This window comes from Anolis sagrei, chromosome 1 (assembly GCF_037176765.1).
Source record: "Anolis sagrei isolate rAnoSag1 chromosome 1, rAnoSag1.mat, whole genome shotgun sequence".
Taxonomy (NCBI): Eukaryota; Metazoa; Chordata; class Lepidosauria; order Squamata; family Dactyloidae; genus Anolis; species Anolis sagrei.
This window is the reverse complement of record NC_090021.1, coordinates 253,832,835-253,850,994: the sequence shown is the minus strand read 5'-3', so window position 1 is coordinate 253,850,994 and position 18,160 is coordinate 253,832,835. Positions and strand designations below refer to the sequence as shown.

Below are 18,160 nucleotides of genomic sequence, written 5' to 3'. Positions count from 1 at the left end.
TAGCCCCTATGCAAGATACTAGTAATTGTCTGACAGGCTCAAAGAACCTAGTGGGCTGAATGATGAGCCAAGAACGTTTATCAGTGCTAAGGAGGCAGGAAGCATTAATAACACTGCTGCAAGATATATTTTAAAGCAGGGGCACAGAACATGTGGACATTTGGATGTTATTGGACCACAGCTTTTACCAGTTTTAGCTAGTGCAACCTGTAATCATGGAAGAAGGGAATTGAAATTCAGTGATGCTTGCAGGGCCACAATTTCTATACTCTAGCACTGCATTTCAGTCTCTCTTTGATCAGGGGATGCTTTATACACCATCTTTTTCCCACAAGGAGTCCATCCATATTTACCTTGTACCTCTGGAAAACGTTTGGGGGAAAGTGTCTCCAGGCTGGACCCAGAATTTCTAGCCTTGGTTGCTTGCCACTCTCATCCTGCCCTACAATCTCTACTTAAATTCCTTTTTGGATTTGGGTCTTAGGCTTTTAGGTGATCTCACTATGGACTAGTATATATGTCAGCTTTGTGTTCTTTATGATAAATATGATGTTCTATGCCCAAATAGTCAGAGACAGGTTTAGCAAGGTGACCAGTAGTTCATCTGTATTTTCCTCTGTGTAAGCCCTGGAGATGAGAGTCTAAGCCCTGAGCAGCAGGACCAAGTCTGGAAATCTGGGAACTCTAGAACACAGTATTGCTTACATAGACACTTGTGAAAGTCCAAACATTCAGTGCATTATAAATCAAAATGCCCCGACCTTCCCAATGTATGTGTTGATGGAACAATGGGACAAAAGCACTAAAAAGAAATCAAAGGGCAGCCCAGAATTGATGCACTTGTTAGCAGAATATATTGTATTTCTGATTAAGTTTTCTTCCTCCAAATCAATGAGTGAATTATTTCAAAAATTGTCCTTTCAGGCCAAAGGAAACAAAAGAGAGGAAAGTTGCTGTTGGCGATATGTAAAGCATGTAAACAGCCTGCCTTTCTATATCAGTCAAGATGTTGGACAGATGTCTCTGGGACTCTTCTGAAGACAAAGGGGACAAACATCACATTTGACTGGCCCCATTTGCTTGGAAAATTGAGGTTGGTGTTCAAGAATTCTATGAAAAGCATAAAGATGTATACAGATTTAATGTCACAGGATACTATTTTTTTTTAAATGACTGCATTTGTTTTCATTGTATAAAATAGCATTTTCAATCTGATTTTGTTTTTTATCTCCTTAGACTGGATCTAGACTTGGTGTGTGGGTGCATTTGGAAACAAAAGACATACAGATCTGGAAAAATGCTAACTCTGAAAGCCATTCTATCTTGCCTTGTATGTCTTATAATTTTAAATAATATCTAAGGCATTAGCACACACATTGTATTTTATTACTACAACAATATTGACAACAGTATCACAATGTGAAATAAAGCATCAACAGAGAACTATAAGAATTATTCATTAAACACAAAGGGATTGGATAGAGCAAACAAAGTGAACTAAGTGAATTCAACATAAGTACATTCAATTGATTTAATGAGCCAGGTCTAGTTGAGATCATGTACAGAATGATTCTATCTCTGAGTAGAAGGTCACCATCAGGTCTACTCCTTCTTTTTTAAAATCTTATCCAGAATCGAAAAGGGCCTCTCCTGATGATCTCAGAGTATATGCAGACTACCATGACAAGAGATGCTTCCTAAGGTGTTTGGAACTAAGTGATATAATCAGATATATAAAACAATGTCACACTGTGAGTTTCAGAAAACCCAAACTGAATTCTATATAGATATATGCAGAAAACATTGAAAGGAAGAGATGCCTGGTAGAATTTGGGCCAGTGTTGAAATAGTCATCAAAGTGGATTTATTTGACATTAATAAATAGAAAAAGATATGCTTGGTTGTGATAGCATCACCTATCATTCCTCACATCCAGAAAGTGAGTAAAGGGCTTAGTACTGCTTTCTAGGGCTGGGCAACCACGGAAAAATTTGTTTCTAAAATCGATTCGTTTTTTGGGGGTTTTTGCGTTTCGATTTTTAAAAGAATTCCAAAATTTTTCTTTTAAAAAGTTCAATATTTACGAAATTTCGTAAATTACAAAACAATACGAAACAATAACGAAACAATTACGAATCGATTCGTTAATGGCGGACGCGACCGCGCAATACGCTAAAAAACCTCCAAATGGGACAGGGGGAACTTCTGAAGCTTCCCTCTCCCTCTGTTGTTGACTGTTAGTGTGATATTTATATATTTTTTTCACTGATTAAACAAACAACAACTATAAAACTTGCCCCAGACATGCGGAAATAATAATGAAACGATTTCAAAACGATAACGAAACGAATACAAAATGAATTCAAAACAATTACGAAACGAATTTAAAAATTCGTTTCATTTTTTAGTTGCTCCTGAATGGTTCGTTATCACTTCGTTATAAAAAAAATGAATTTTTAACGAATTACGAAATTACGAAACGAAATCGCCCAGCCCTACTGTTTTCACCAATGCCACACATGCCAGATGCCCTGCTTTCTTTTGTGGCTAATTTGGACACCTCTTCGAAAAGAAATTCTCTTCTTAAGGAAAGCAAATTTTCTTGCTCCCAGTAGGAGATCCTACTGAGCTATCAGATTAATACCCAATATACAAGCACCCTTGTATATGTATGTATGTATGTATTTATTTATTTATTTATTTATTTATTTATTTATCGTGTCAGTAGCACCAGACAATTATATTACATTTTTAACAAATTTTTAACAAACTGACAAAACAGAGTTTGCAAGCTTGGTAGTTGATTAAATGTCCTTTGACCAGTAGCTGGCCACTTGGAGTGCCTCTGGTGTTGCTGCAAAGATATCCTCCATTGTGCATGTAGCAGGGCTCAGGTTGCATTGCAGCAGGTGGTCTGTGGTTTGCTCTTCTCCACACTCGCATGTCGTGGATTCCACTTTGTGGCCCCATTTCTTGAGGTTGGCTCTGCATCTCGTGGTGCCAGAGCGCAGTCTGTTCAGTGCCTTCCAAGTTGCCCAGTCTTCTGTGTGCCCAGGGGGGAGTCTCTCATTAGGTATCAGCCATTGATTGAGGTTCTGAGTTTGAGCCTGCCACTTTTGGACTCTCGCTTGCTGAGGTGTTCCAGCGAGTGTCTCTGTAGATCTTAGAAAGCTATTTCTTGAACCCTTGTATATTGATCAAATTAAGTTTTAAAGCTAACAAGGTGTTGTCCTTCCACGACAATGGTTTTGACTTTTACAGAAAGATTGTAGAGTTGTAATACAGTAGAAAGGATAAAATCAAGAGATTTTTTTAAAGTTTAAAAGGTTTTTTTTTAAAAAAAAGGTAAAATGTGAAACACAATGGAAGTATCTAATAGGAATAATGTTTTAGAGTTTTGATGAACTCATCAAAGGTGTGCATAGTAGGATTTGGGTTGTTGTAGGTTTTTTCAGGCTATATAGCCATGTTCTAGAGGCATTCTCTCCTGACGTTTCACCTGCATCTATGGCAAGCATCCTCAGAGGTAGTGAGGATACTTGCCATAGATGCAGGTGAAATGTCAGGAGAGAATGCCTCTAGAACATGGCCATATAGCCTGAAAACACCTACAACAACCCAGTGATTCCGGCCATGAAGGCCTTTGACAATACAAAGTAGGATTTTGTTTACTCTACTCACAAGCACAGAAAAGCTAATTAGACTTCAAAAAGAATTTAAACAAGCTGACAAATGGTGTCAAAGTGGTGTTAACACTGGCCATATGCATTATTGTAAAAGAAAAAAAATACAAGTTTTTGACTATGGAGAAAGAGGGTGAAGTAGTGATAGAGGCTGGTATTTAAAATCTCATGAAAGGTTACCTCTTTGCTGAGGAGGTTTTATTGCACTCTTGGCTGCAGTCTAATATTCTGAGGTCTGTTTTCACATGTTTTCACTCTTCCTCATTTTTTTAGAGTTTGTCTACTCTGAAAAAAAATCTGTTTGGTACCAAATGTTTCCAGTGTGCTGCACATATCACACATTGCAGAGAGACTGCCATTACAACCCACCCATTTCCCCAGTGAACTCACTTTCATTGTTAGGGGGCAGTATGTATTTCTAATCCTTCTCATTATTTTCAACCAATGCAAATTTGCAAGAAAATTGAGCTTTGATTATATAATTGAAACAATTGCTAATTGAAAACCCTGCAGATCTCTGCTCAGTGTGTTATAGATGCACAGACTGATAATTACTCAAATAGTGGCCTGAATCTTACTGGTTAGTACCAAATAGAGCAGAACCACTGAATCAATTGTTAATTGACAACACAGAACTAAAACACAATTAATTCAATGGGTTTACTCTATCTGGAACTGACCAAATGATTTAGGTCAGTGGGTTTTCACTCAGATGTATGAACATCCTTAATTAAACAGCTTAATCACCTGGTACTGCTAGCAATGGTAACAGTTTCAACTGAGTTTGTAAACAAGGAAGGAAGGGAAGGAAGGGAAGGGGAAGAAAGGGAAGGAAGGAGAGAAGGAAATTTTTGAAAGGGAAGGAAGGAGAGAGGGGGGGGGGAGGGTTGGCCACAGCGGCGTGTGGCGGGTACAACTAGTATATATATAACTGGCTGGGCTTGCCACATGTTGCTGTGGCCGGCCTTCCCTCCCGCTTTCTCTCCTTTCTTTCTTTCCTTCATTCCTTCCCTTTTTTTTCTTTCCTTCTCTCCTTCCTTCTCTTCCTTTCCTCCCCCCCCCCTTTTCTTTCCCTTCCTCTTTTCACCCTTTCTTCCTTCTCTACCTATTCTTGGACTGCAATTCTTGTGCCTTCTCGGATTAGGAATCCCCATCCCAAGTCCTAGTAGCACTTTAGCACAATTAACAATGCTGCACACCGTACTTTAATTCCTACGCCCCTCCTGCCATTTCAGCACTTTTAACCCTGTACCCCTTTCGCTGGCCGAACCAGTTTTAATATGTCTTGATGTATTGTTATTGCTGTTTTGCTTAATTGTTGATTTGCTTTGTTATTGTTTGCTTTGTTTTCTATTGTATTGTGTGTTATGGCTTCGGCCTGTGTAAGCCGCATCGAGTCCTTCGGGAGATGCTCGCGGGGTACAAATAAAGTTAATAATAATAATAATAATAATAACAGTGGTATTTTTAATAAACTTAATACTTCTATTCTGATTTGTTTATTTTACTTTATCTGCACTCTTTCTAAGACACTCTAACATGTTTAAAGAAAGCAGCAAGATTGGGAAGAAGATTTAGGGAATGTTATCGTGACTGAGTTTCAGTCCTCAGCAGCTTTATCTGTCAGACATGTAATTTACTTTAGTAATACTTTAGTAATACGGCATTGAATGTTTACCGTATATCTGTTCTGTGATCCACCCTGAGCCCCCTTTGGGGTGAGAAGGGCGGAATATAAACACTGTAAATAAATAAATAATTTTTCACACAGGATGCCCTTTGATACTGATTCCACACTGTCAACTTCTACAGAAAGCTAACATGTGTGCAGAGGCACACCACTGTTACAATTGTCTCAGGTAAATAAATCTTAAACTGGCCAGAATGTCATCCTCCCACATTCATAGAAGCTATTGATAGGTCCATGGTATCTGCTGGGGTTTGGACCTCCAATGGATAACAAAATCCATGAGTGCCCAAATCTCACTATATACCATAGTATAGCAAAATGATGTCTTTATATAAAATATCCAAATCATGATTTCATAGAATCACAGAGTTGGAAGAGACCCTGCGGGTCATCCAGTCCAACCCCCTGCCAAGAAGCAGTAAAATCACATTTAAAGCACCCCCGACAGATGGCCATCCAACCTCTGCTTAAAAGCCGCCAAAGAAAGAGTCTCCACCACACTCTGGAGCAGAGAGTTCCACTGCTGAACAGCTCTCAGAGTTAGGAAGTTCTTCCTAATGTTCAGATGGAACCTTCTATCCTGTAGTTTGAAGACTTTGTTCCACATCCTAGTCTCCAGGGCAGCAGAAAGCAAGTTTGCTCCCTCCTCCCTATGACTTCCCCTCACATATTTATACATAGCCACCATGTCTCCTCTCAGTCTTCTCTTCTGCAGGCTAAACATGTCCAGTTCTTTAAGCCGCTTATCATAGGGCTTGTTCTCCAGACCCTTGATCATTTTAGGTGCCCTTCTCTGGACACATTCCAACTCCCTTCAACATCTCCCTTCAACTGCAGTGCCCAAAACTGGACACAGTATTCCAGATGTGGTCTGACCAAGGCAAAATAAAGGGGTAGCATGGCTTCCCTGGATCTAGACACTATGCTCCTATTGATGCAGGCCAAAATCCCACTGGCTTTTTAAGCCTCCACATCATATTGTTGGTTCATGTGTAACTTTTTGTTCACAATGTCTCCAAGACCTTTTTCACACATACTGCTGTCGAGCCAGGCATCCCCCATTCTGTTTCTTTACATTTCATTTTTTTCTGGCCTAAGTGGAGTATCTTGCATTTGTCCCTGTTGAATTTCACTTTGTTAGTTTGACACATCTCTTGAATCTGTTAAGATGGTTAAGGAAAAAAAAGGTTTCATTTATTGGATTTTTTTAAAGAAGGGGGGATTTTTTAAGTCATGGGTGGTTGCATCCATGGATACAGAGAGTGAATATAATCACTGAAACTGTGCTGTTTATGGTTCACAGGTTAAATTACTTTTTTTCATGCCTCATCATCATATTAACTAGTAATAACAACTTCAGTACTTGGCTGTATATCTAATATTAATAGAAGGTTTAGACAATTCAAATTGTACAGATGAAAATCTGAATCTGCTCTCCTGGAATTGCTTTCATCCTGCTGAAGCACATAAGACTTCATGCTGCAACCAAGATGTTAATTAGCATTGGATAAAATAAAAAAGCTATTAATACTGACAAAGTGATCTTAAAAAAAAGATTGGCCTTACTTCATCTTTGGACTGTTTGGAAAATGGATAAAATGAGCTTTCCCTAGACAAAGGAAAGTACTCCTATGAGAATAGCTAATTATGGTATAAGCAATCCATTACATTTTAAATAAGCTTATCATTTCTGGAGTTTCACCACCAGAACATGATATGGTAGTAATCATAACTTCACACACACACACACTTTGAAAGTACTGAATTCCAGGAAACTGTGTGAAAAATGTCATACTTGAGCTGCAAGTGGACATTTTGTTACATGAAATGGGAAATTCATCTTTGAACTAATTGAGAAAAAATTGAAAAAGCATTTTGCTGTGCCTTTGCTGATGTGAGCAGCAGTAGCAAACAGGGAGCTTGCCTTATAAAGCAATATTTTGTTTGGATGAAGTTTTATTTATGGACTTACACACATTTTTGGTGTTTCTTTCAACCCACAAGCTCCCATAGAAATATCTTTATCTCGTACTGTTCTATTATCCAGGCGGAGGCCACAAGGGAACGCTAGACAGAGAAGGATAGTCCATTTTACGGGGGGAAGGGGGTTGAAGTAGTTAAACCATTTCCCCATGTTTGTCTGTTATTTCCCCTACCCATGTCGCTGTTGTGGAAACAACCATTTTTATGATATGGGAAAGGGGGGGGGGGAGAATAGCCAGCAAAAATGGGGGAAATCGTTTTCCTCTGCCAATTCCCCCCCCCCCCCCATAAAATGGACGATCCTCTGCCTAGGCCCCCTTTTGGAGTCTGCCCAGATAATAGAACAGTATCCTTTATTTTTATTTGGGGTAGGGTTAAGAGCAAATCATTAATTAATAGATTAATTAAATTTATATCCTGCCTTTCACATTTCCTGTCAGGTTATGGTGACTCCATGACAGCCTCCCATCCAAATACTAACCAGATCCAGCTTAATTTCTAAGATCAGATCTGGATGTGGTGCCTTTAGAGTGGTGTATTTATATTTTTATAGCCTTGCAGCTGCTAGATGATTGGATGGTATTCTTCCAGAGAAAGCTGAACCTTTAGGTCACATTACAACATAGGAAACATTTAAGTGAAAGTCAACTTTCTTTCTCATTAGCCTTGCCATTATGATTCAAACTGGAGTAATTAAAGTCACAGAAGTGATGGTAAATATGTTAATATGGTAATCTAGCCTGAAGAAAAGAGATTGGAAGAGCCTTTTAAAGGCTATTATATCAATTAATTACCTACAGTTGAGTACAAACTCACAGAAACTCATGAGGCAAGTTCTCCTCATGAATCTTTCTCAATGTCCTTTCGGGTCTTGGAAGACCTCTGTGCTCTTTACTATGAGTTACGCACAACCTATTGATGAAACTGATCAGCATGCTCCCCTAAATTATAGTATTTTTTCTCTTGCAAATAAGACCACTCGTCTCTTTATGGGAGAAGGGGGCACAACTGGGATACATTTCTAGCAGGAGTTTTTGTTTCATAAAGCAAAAGAAAGAATGATGGTATTTTTGTGTGTTTCAAAGAAGCAACCATACCATTCTATAGAGATTGTCATATACATTTTTTCCCTAAAACAGAAAATGAAGTGGAATGGGAGATGAAATCTGGCTGAAAATAGCCTTCGCTATGTCAATAGATCTGTGAGGTAGCAATAAAACATGACAAACCGCAGAAGCAATTTCACAAGATTCAGAGAGCAAGAGATTTCCACCTTCCGAGGTAATCATTTTTCCCCAAAGTATGCTCCACTAACTACCATTTCCTAGGGAAAGGGAAAATATCAGAATTTCAACAACAGTAAATGATGAGGAGTCGGCTGGATTTTGCTCAGCTAAAGTGCTGATGGAAAGATTTCAGGTGCTTGGTTTGATTCAGACAGCAAAAACCTATCAAACTTTCCAAAGCAATCAGTCAAGTCTCAGTTACCTAGACAATTGATCTCCTTCACTCACAGGATTGTAACTCAGCATTTTTACCTCTTTCCTTTTTAAAGCTCATTCCTCTTTCCCTCCTTTGGCAATTTTTTCTCCTCCACTCAGTTTTGCTCACTTTTTAGCAATTGTGTATTGTTTCAGTGAGCATTGATACCAAGCTTTATCAATGTTCAGTTGGGCTAGTGATGGTTTCACAATGTTTGGAAAATATGAAAATCAGTAATGAAACCATATCTGACTCACCAAATATTTTAAAACCTACAACTTAATGATCCAAATCTTACAGGTTAACTGTGAGTTTGGTGGTGGTCTGCATGTTTGCCCTGACTGGTGGGAACCCTTGCCTTGGGTAGTCTTGGCAAGGTGGGTTTCCATGGCTGAGCAGGGATTTGAAGCATGGTCTCTCATGCCCTTTCTACGCTGCCATATAATCCAGTTTCTGAATCCAGATTATCATTTTTGAACTCGATTATATGGCAATGTAGACTCATGTAATCCAGTTCAAAGGAGATAATCTGCATTCAGAAACTGGATTATATGGCAGTGTAGATCTAACCTTAGAGTGCTAGTCCAGTATCCAAACAATTATACCATGCTGGATTTTCTCATACAAACATTTAATCGATTGTTGAATGGTGAATCCAAATGTCAGCAAATCCCATTGATTCAATAGAACTAGCTTAGTTGAGAGAAGCAATAGCACTCAGGTTAAAGTGTTGCCTGCACAGGTTCCCTTCAAATATTGATGCATGGTACATCATTTTTTTGCATCACTCTGTCATAAATCATCAGAATGAATCAAGCTGTGAGTGGAAGGGTTGTGCAAATTATTCTAATATTGCAATTAGGCATTGCAATTCTACCCATGGAGACATCTTAAGAATCAGTATGCTTTTAAAAATATTCAATTTATGGTGAAGTAAAAGTAATGCTCCCTAAATTGCAGAACCTAAAATTCTATAAGATAGAACTATGGTAGTTAAAGTGAAATAATGTACTACAATTCCTTAGCATGAAAGAGTCCCAGGGTTATTTTAAGAGCAATATATTAACAAATAAAGTCCACTCTACCCTTTGGTTTTATTTTTTTTAATCCCATGCAATGGTTCCTCTCAAGAAAAATATCACATTTGATTTGGTCCTAACTCTGTGCAGAATGAAGGTTTTTCCCCCCACAAAAATCTCACATTTCACTGTGCCACAATCAAACAATCATGGGGTACTTTGGGGAGAGGAATATTAAACCTATGTGCAAAATGAGATCAATCGTGCAATCAGATCAGCCCCTAAATTCAGTCCATATACATTCAAACCATGCCTAGAGTTTGTCTCAGGGCAATTGCCCTTTAGTTATGCTCCCCCCCCCCCCATAAATATTTAGATAAGACTATGCCTCTTGTTTTATTGGGCTACTGAGGAAATAAAAATAACTGACTTATTGCATTGAATAGTTTGGGTCTCAGAATGAATATATTGACCCCCCTCCCCCCTTTTTTTGCAATATAATAAAAGCATAATCTTTGCTTTCAGTGACTGCCAAGATATGCGTAGGAAGTCATACATACATAAACAGTCATGCTAGCAGTTTTGCCTATTGGAGACAACTGGCATAGAGGAAAAGGAGAAGGAGAACTTCATGCAGTTTGATTTGGGCTTAAAATGTTACTCTCCATTCATAGTAATTTCAAAAACTGTCTGAGCCTCTCCTTTGAAGTAAGTGATGAAATCCTTTGCTTGTTCATTTTTCACACAGAGGTTATTTGCACAGGACTTTAACATTTCATTTTTCATAGACTAAAATATTTCAAGCAGCAAAATTACTCTCCAGCAATACAAAAGCAAACTCATTGTTTCATGTAATGCAGTACAGTTCGTACTCAATGCAATGAATACTACAATTCAGTTTAAGTAGCTATTACCCAGTGAGTTATCCACCTTCTCAATCTCAGCTAGCAGCTCTAACAGAACTGACTGTGGCTTTATTAAATCTATAGTTTTTCTTGCTTTCTATAGTGGCATTTAAAAGTACCATTAAGATAGCAGTGACTTTATAAATGTGAACATTTGAGAACTTGGAGTTAGGCAAATCACTAAGAACCAAACCACAAAAAGGTTCTAAAAGTCTGCACCTACAAAAACTAGCAAAAACTAGACTGTTTTAAAAGTGATTTAGGGATATTATTCTGCTCGTAATAATTCTGTCGCCCTCATTAAACTTCCCTTCTATCCCCAAATTTCTGACATCGCAGAGAGCGAGACCTTCACATCTCAATTCTTACATTTGCTGTGTTTGCGATTTTCTTTAGACACCTCAGTGGCATTTCTGCATGCTCAACTGAAGTTTTGAAGTTACTGCAAACCAGAAATGTGGGGACTGAAGAAAAAGCTTGTTTCAAGAACAGAATTGTTATTTGGGACAGTGTCTTCACCCTTTAAATCAGGAATGGGTAAATGTTCTAACTTTGGGACTACATGGTGGGCTGGTGCGGGGTGAGTGCGCCGGGAGTGAGGATGTTCCCTCCTGGACGTTTCCTCCCCTTCCTCTTCTCTTTCAGAGGCACAAAGTAAAGGAAAGATGAGAAACCTTTGGATCCCAAAAAACTTGGTCTTGGTCATGATGAGATAGTGGACAGAAGAGAAAAAGTGTTTCCATTAGACCCCCGTATTGCCTACTCCTGATATAGAACTCTAGAATCCTAGAGCTGGAAGGGGCCACCCAGTCCAAGCTCTGCCATGCAGGAAGGCACAACCAAAGCACTCCCAATAGACAGCCCCTGCGGAAAAGCCTCCAGAGAAGGAGACACCATTACACTCTGAGGCAGCCGATGTCACTCTCCAGAAAGTTCTTCCTAATCTTTTCAGTTGAATCTCTTTCCCTGCCATTTGAAACCATTGCTCCCTTGTGCCCAGGTCTCTAGCACAGCAGAAAGTCAGTTTTCTCCTCCTCAATGGGATACCATTTGAAATCTTGAAACATGGTTCTTGTATTCCCTCTCTACTTGTCTTCCTGCAGCTAAACATCCTCCAGGAGGAAAGGAGGAAGGAAAAAAGAGAAGGGATAGAGGAAGAAAGGGAGGAAGAGAAGAAAGGAAGGAAGGGTGGAAGGGAATGGAGGGAAGGAGGGAGGGAGGAAAGAGAGTAGGAAGGGAAGACAAATGGGATGGAAGGAAGGAGAAAGAGGGAGAGAGAAGGAGGGAGGAAAGAGGGAAGAAAGGAAAGACAAATGGGAAGAAAGGAAGGGAAGGAGAAAGAGAGAGGGAAGGACGAAGGGAGGAAAGAGGGAAGAAAGGATGAAAGGGTGGAAGGGAAGGAAGGAGGGAGGGAGATAGAAACAGGGTTAAGGTTAGAAATAGAAAGAGATAGAAAGAGGGTTAGGGTAAAGAAAGAAGAGAGGGAAGAAAGGAGGAAGGGAAGAGAGAAGGAGGGAGGAAAGAAGGAAGAAAGGAAAGACAAATGGGAAGAAAGGAAGGGAAGGAGAAAGAGAGAGGGAAGGACGAAGGGAGGAAAGAGGGAAGAAAGGATGAAAGGGTGGAAGGGAAGGAAGGAGGGAGGGAGATAGAAACAGGGTTAAGGTTAGAAAAAGAAAGAGATAGAAAGAGGGTTAGGGTAAAGAAAGAAGAGAGGGAAGAAAGGAGGAAGGGAAGAGAGAAAGAAGGAAGAAAAATAAGTTGGTGAGAGAGAGGAGTGCCCAAGAAAAGAGGCCAAGGGGCTGTATCCGGCCCCCAGGCCTGGGTTTGCCCATAGCTGCTTTAAATCCATGTTGAAAATGGAGGAAGGGGTGAGGTAACAGGTGAAAGCAAGGCAAATTACCCAAAGATGTTGCAAAGATTAGCTCTCTCACTCTCCCTTGACATGATCTGGTGCATTTTATTTATTTATTATTACTTATTTATTACTGTGCTTATATACCGCCGTTTCTCAGCCTAAATTGGCGACTCAACGCGGTTTACAACACAACGACAAGCAGCAATATTCCATTAAAAAGCATAAAAACACATACACAATACACGATATTATTGGGCCACCAATAATAATCCAATGCATCTCTTAATTGTAGTCGCAATCCAATTTCGTCGTCTGTGATTAACCAATCCTTGTTCATCAGTTTCGTTGCACCAGATTAATCGAATGCTTGTTTAAACATCCATGTCTTCAACCTTTTTCGAAATACCATCAGCGAAGGGGCTGATCTCACCTCTATGGGGAGGGCATTCCAAAGCCGAGGGGCCACCACAGAAAAGGCCCTGTCTCTCGTTCCCGCCAGCCGCACCTGTGAAGCAGGCGGGATAGAGAGCAGGGCCTCCCCAGAAGATCTTAGGGTCCTGGTGGGCTGATAGGCCGAGATACGTTCGGATAGATAAGTTGGGCCAGAACCGTTTAGGGCTTTAAAGGCCAGCGCCAGCACTTTGAATTGGGCCCGGTAGCAAATCGGCAGCCAGTGGAGCTGGTACAGCAGAGGAGTTGTATGCTCCCTGCGCCCCGCTCCAGTTAGTATCATGGCTGCCGCCCGTTGGACTAATTGGAGCTTCCGAGCCGTCTTCAAAGGCAACCCCACGTAGAGAGCGTTGCAGTAGTCAAGACGGGATGTAACCAGAGCGTGGACTACCGTGGCCATTTCAATTCAAGCTCTACAGCCGCCCCCCCCCCCCCCGCGCGCACACACACACACACATTTCTTCTGGGGGAATTGAAAGGGAACAGGATTTTTCCATACTAATTTACTGCCTTTCTTGCAGTAATGCATCCAGTGTTAGAATTTAAAAAATTCAGTTTACAAACATGTTCAGTTTGGCATTCTTGGGCTAATTATAAGCTGAGCCAAAATCTCACCAATGTTTGGGTCAGCATGTAATTGGCACAGGCCCAGGACTATTGTGACCACTACCATTCTTCCTTCTATCTTTCTGAAAGTAAAGAAAAGGAACTTCTGCTATGTTTTATTATGTGTTGCGAGCAGCAAGTGGGTGCCAAGGCTCCAAGCAAATTCAACTTCCTAGGACTTCTGTATCCTTAGTAAGGATACGGAACCCTGGGGCCCAATATGTTGTTGCAAAAGCATTTAAGGAGCTAAATAAGACAGCACCCTTCATCATTCCATGTTTTCATTGAAAGGGGAGATGTGAGGAAAGAGGATAATTGCAATTATGGATTCTTGATAAGTCTTAATTCTAGCCTGATCCAAATTGAACTCAAATAACATTGGTTTTGGTGCTCCCATACCAAACTGAGCCAGGAAAACATATGCTCAGAACTTTCAAGTTTCCTATGAAGAGCAAATGTGAATATTTGAAATCAGGAGGGCAGCTCGTCATGGGGGGGGGGGGGAGGAATTACAAATATCACTATTTTTTTAGAGGGGATAACTGTGCATCTACCTCATCTTTGTACTAGCCTAAGGCAGTTTAAGGAAGGCTAGGAAGGAAGATAGATGCTTTTCAACTGTGGTGTTGGAGGAAAATTCTGAGAGTACCTTGGACTGCGAGAAGATCAAACTAGTTCATACTTCAGGAAATAAAGCCCAACTGCTCATTGGAGGGAAGGATATTAGAGGCAAAGATGAAGTACTTTGGCCACATCATGAGAAGACAGGAAAGCTTAGAGAAGACAATGATGCTGGGGAAAATCAAAGGCAAAAAGAAGAGGGGCCGACCAAGGGCAAGATGGATGGATGGTATCTTTGAAGTGACTGGCTTGACTCTCCATGAACAGATTTCCGCCCTCTACTTTGGAGCATGCCTAGCCTAATAACAGTTCATTCTCCTTACACACACACACACACACACACACACGCACTGTGTTCACTGTGTTGTGTCTGGATCAGGGGCATGGTGTGGCTATAAGTGCTGGGCACACTTGTAGCAAGCAAACCAACAACCCAATTGCATGCATTCTCTTCCACTTTACACCACGATCACTTCATATTCCCTCCCTCAGGCTGGATCTACACTGCCATATAATGTCGTTTGGAATGGCATTATATGGCCAGCAGAAATTGCATTATATGGGTCCATATTGCATTACATGTCAGTATAGATTCAGCCCTACTACCCTGTTTCCCTCAAATTAAAAGCAACTTTGCAGGAATAAACCTGATACTCTATAAAAGGTGTTTCACATTGGATATATAAGTACTGAAATGCCTCAAACTACCTGTCTAAGGTCTTCCAGTAATTATTCTAATTAGTTTTCAGTGCAAAGTTATTATTTATTATTATTTACAGCATTTATATACTGCTTTTCTCACCCCTAGGGAGACTCAAAGTTCAACAACAATCTATATATTCAAAACATAACATTTTCTGATTTGTTAACTGTGGGCAAAGAATATAACTAAAAAAAACCTGCTATTCAAAAATAAAATACTGAAGAGACAACCACATGACCTTAATAGGTTGAGAACACAGTAAACCAAGCAATGAACCTCTTGAAAATTGCTTTAATGAGTTGTTCAGCTGACAGCAGATAAACACTTTGTACTACAATGAACAACTCTGCAAGAACTCATTTAGCACATCTAGTAGGTAATTTTCATCTAATTCTACATGAATGACAAGTATTATTATAAAGTATAATTTAACACAAAATTTCAGTCATTGCCAGAAATTTCTCAGAAACATTCTAATTAATATATCCGTTATGATTAAGAGGGCATATGAAAAGATGTGGAGTAATCAGAAACTGAGTGTTGCTTTCCTTTTAACATCTAAAATGCTAATTCGTTCACACTTACATGGGAGTAGTTCATTTGAACAGTGGGGTTTATTTTTCAGTAGAGATGCTTAGAGTCAGTGTGGTGAGGTGATCTGAGCATTGGACTGTGGCTGGAGATCAGGATTGAATTCTGGCTTTTTTGGGGTGTCAGGGGTGACTTGAGAAACTGCTAGTAGCTTCTGGTGAGAGAATTGGCTGTCTACAAGAACATTGCCCAGGGGATGCTCAGATGTGGAAGGCTTCTCTCGTGTCCCCACATGAGAAGCTGGAGCTGACAGATGGGAGTTTACCCCACTCCCTGAATTTGAACCACTGACCTTTCAGGCAGCAGCTCTGCTGGCACAAGGATTTAACCCATTGTACCACCAAAGGCTCTATCTGCCGGGGGCTCAACCATGGAATCCCACTTGGTGACCTTGAGCAGGTCCCACAATCCCTCTTAGCTCATTGATATCTCCTTTCCAGATCTCCATTCCCCCCCCCCCCACTATTTTAATATTTATATATTTGTATATTTTAAATTGTATGCTGATGTTTATATGGTAATCCGCTTTGAGTCTCCTGTGAGAGAGATAAAGTGGGGTATAAACAATACTAATACTAATTATAATACTAATAATAATGGACAACAAGTTGAACATGAGCCAAAAATGTGATGTAGCAGCTAAAAAAGCAGCTAAAAGGGATTTTGGGCTACAATGAAAGAAGTATAGTATCTAGATCAAGTGAAGTAATAGTGCCCTCTTTGGTCAGGCATCATCTGGACTGCTGTGTCCAATTCTTAGCATCACAATTCAAGAGAGATATTGACAAGTTGGAAAGGGCCCAGAGGAGGGCAACTAAAATGATCAAAGGTCTGAAGACCATACCATGAGGAGTGACTTAAAGAACTGAGTCTGCTAAGCCTGCAGCAGAGAAGGTTGAGAGGAGGCATGATAGCCACGTATAAATGTTTGAAAGGATGTCATAGGGAAGAAGTAGCAGGCTTGTTTTCTGCTGTCCTGGAGACTAGGACTTGAAGCAGTGGGTTCAAATTACAGGAAAGAAGATTCCGCTTGAACATTAGGAAAAATTTCCTGACCATAAGAGCTGTTCAATAGTGGAACTGACTGCCTCGAAGTGTGGTGGAGGCTCCTTCTTTGGAGGCTTTTAAACAGAAGCTGGGTGGCCATCTGTTGGGAATGGTTTGATTGTGCTTTTCCTGCATGGCAGGGGGTTGGACTAGATGGCCCATGTGGTCTCTTCCAACTCTGTGATTCCAGGTGATGCCTGACCAAAGCAAAATAGAGTGGTAGTATTACTTCCCTTGATTTCAACACTATAATACATATATTCAAGTCATTGACAAAAATGCTGTATAGCACAGGGCCTAGGACAGAGCCCTGTGACACTCTATTAGTTATGTCTCTCCAGGATGAGGAGGAGCCATTTGGGTTTAAAGTACCCAGATTTTCCTGTACTGCCTCTTTCTCTTTTTGTGCTGCATTGCCCCTACGACGATTTGGAATAAGCTTTGGATCATGTGATTTTAATGTATTGTCAAAGGCTTTCATGGCTGGAATCATTGGGTTGTTGTAGGTTTTTTCGGGCCATACAGCCCCAAAAAACCTACAACAACCCATGTGATTTTAATTCATGTTTTAATGCTATGTTTTTAGTGGGTTTGGTTTTAACATTTTTGTTTATTTACCGGTGTATTAATATATGGCATTGAATTGTTGCCTTGGTAAGGCTTCCCTGAGTTCCCTTCTGGGTTGAGAAAGGTGGGATATAAATGTGGTAAATACATAATAAATAAATAAATAAATAAATAAATAAATAAATAAATGCTACATCATCTCATCCATTATCCCCAAGCTGAGCATTGTTAACTTTTTGGGAGAAAACTGACACAAAGAAGATGTTGAGTGGTAACTTCTATATTAATCATTTTTAATTATCTTTGTTTAGTTTTTAATTTGTGTAATTGTAATATGTTGTCAGCTGTAGTGAAATCCCATTATTGGGAAAAGGCAGGATTCAAGCAAATAAAATAAACAGAGTCATTAGCAGATTCTTAATGTTTTCCTTTTCCCTTCTTCCTGTGTGTCTGAGTGCAAATCCAAAAGCACTTCAGTGGAGTCATCAAACATGATGGCAATTAAGATATCAGAAAATATGATGATCTAGAGCATGTAAACCAGCGCCCAGTCAGCCAATGCCTTAATTTAGGAATTCCAGCTGTGATCTGTATTGCTGTCTGGTAGTTCCGAAATGGGAAGATTCTGTTAACTACCATCTGTCATGATAAACAGAAACAAACCTTTTGTTTACAGCATCACAGATTCAGCATCATTCTCATGTTTAGAATGAGATCTAGCCTTCATAATAATGAATCAATGAATTTATTAATCCAGCATGAATTAAAATGTGACTCCTTTTCATTGAAAACAGATTTCCCCCACTGGTCTAGGTGATTATCTGACAATGAAATTATTGGCACTATTTATATTCTTAGCTGAGTATGACAGGAGAGGGAATGCAATGACTAATGAGCTGGTGACAGGGCAAGAGAAATCTTTTTTGCTCAGTCCGCATCCTGGGCTGTTGCTACAATG

General features: G+C 39.9%; 1 long non-coding RNA gene across 1 annotated transcript in view; it reads left to right on the top strand.

Annotated features, from left to right (window-relative positions):
- Positions 1–1,002: 1,002 nt before the first annotated feature.
- Positions 1,003–18,160, top strand: part of LOC137095956 (uncharacterized) — a 46,572-nt gene continuing 29,414 nt past the window's right edge. Inside the window, exon 1 of the long non-coding RNA XR_010909100.1 lies at positions 1,003–1,093. This is a non-coding gene — a long non-coding RNA (uncharacterized lncRNA). The remainder of the gene's footprint in view (positions 1,094–18,160) is intronic.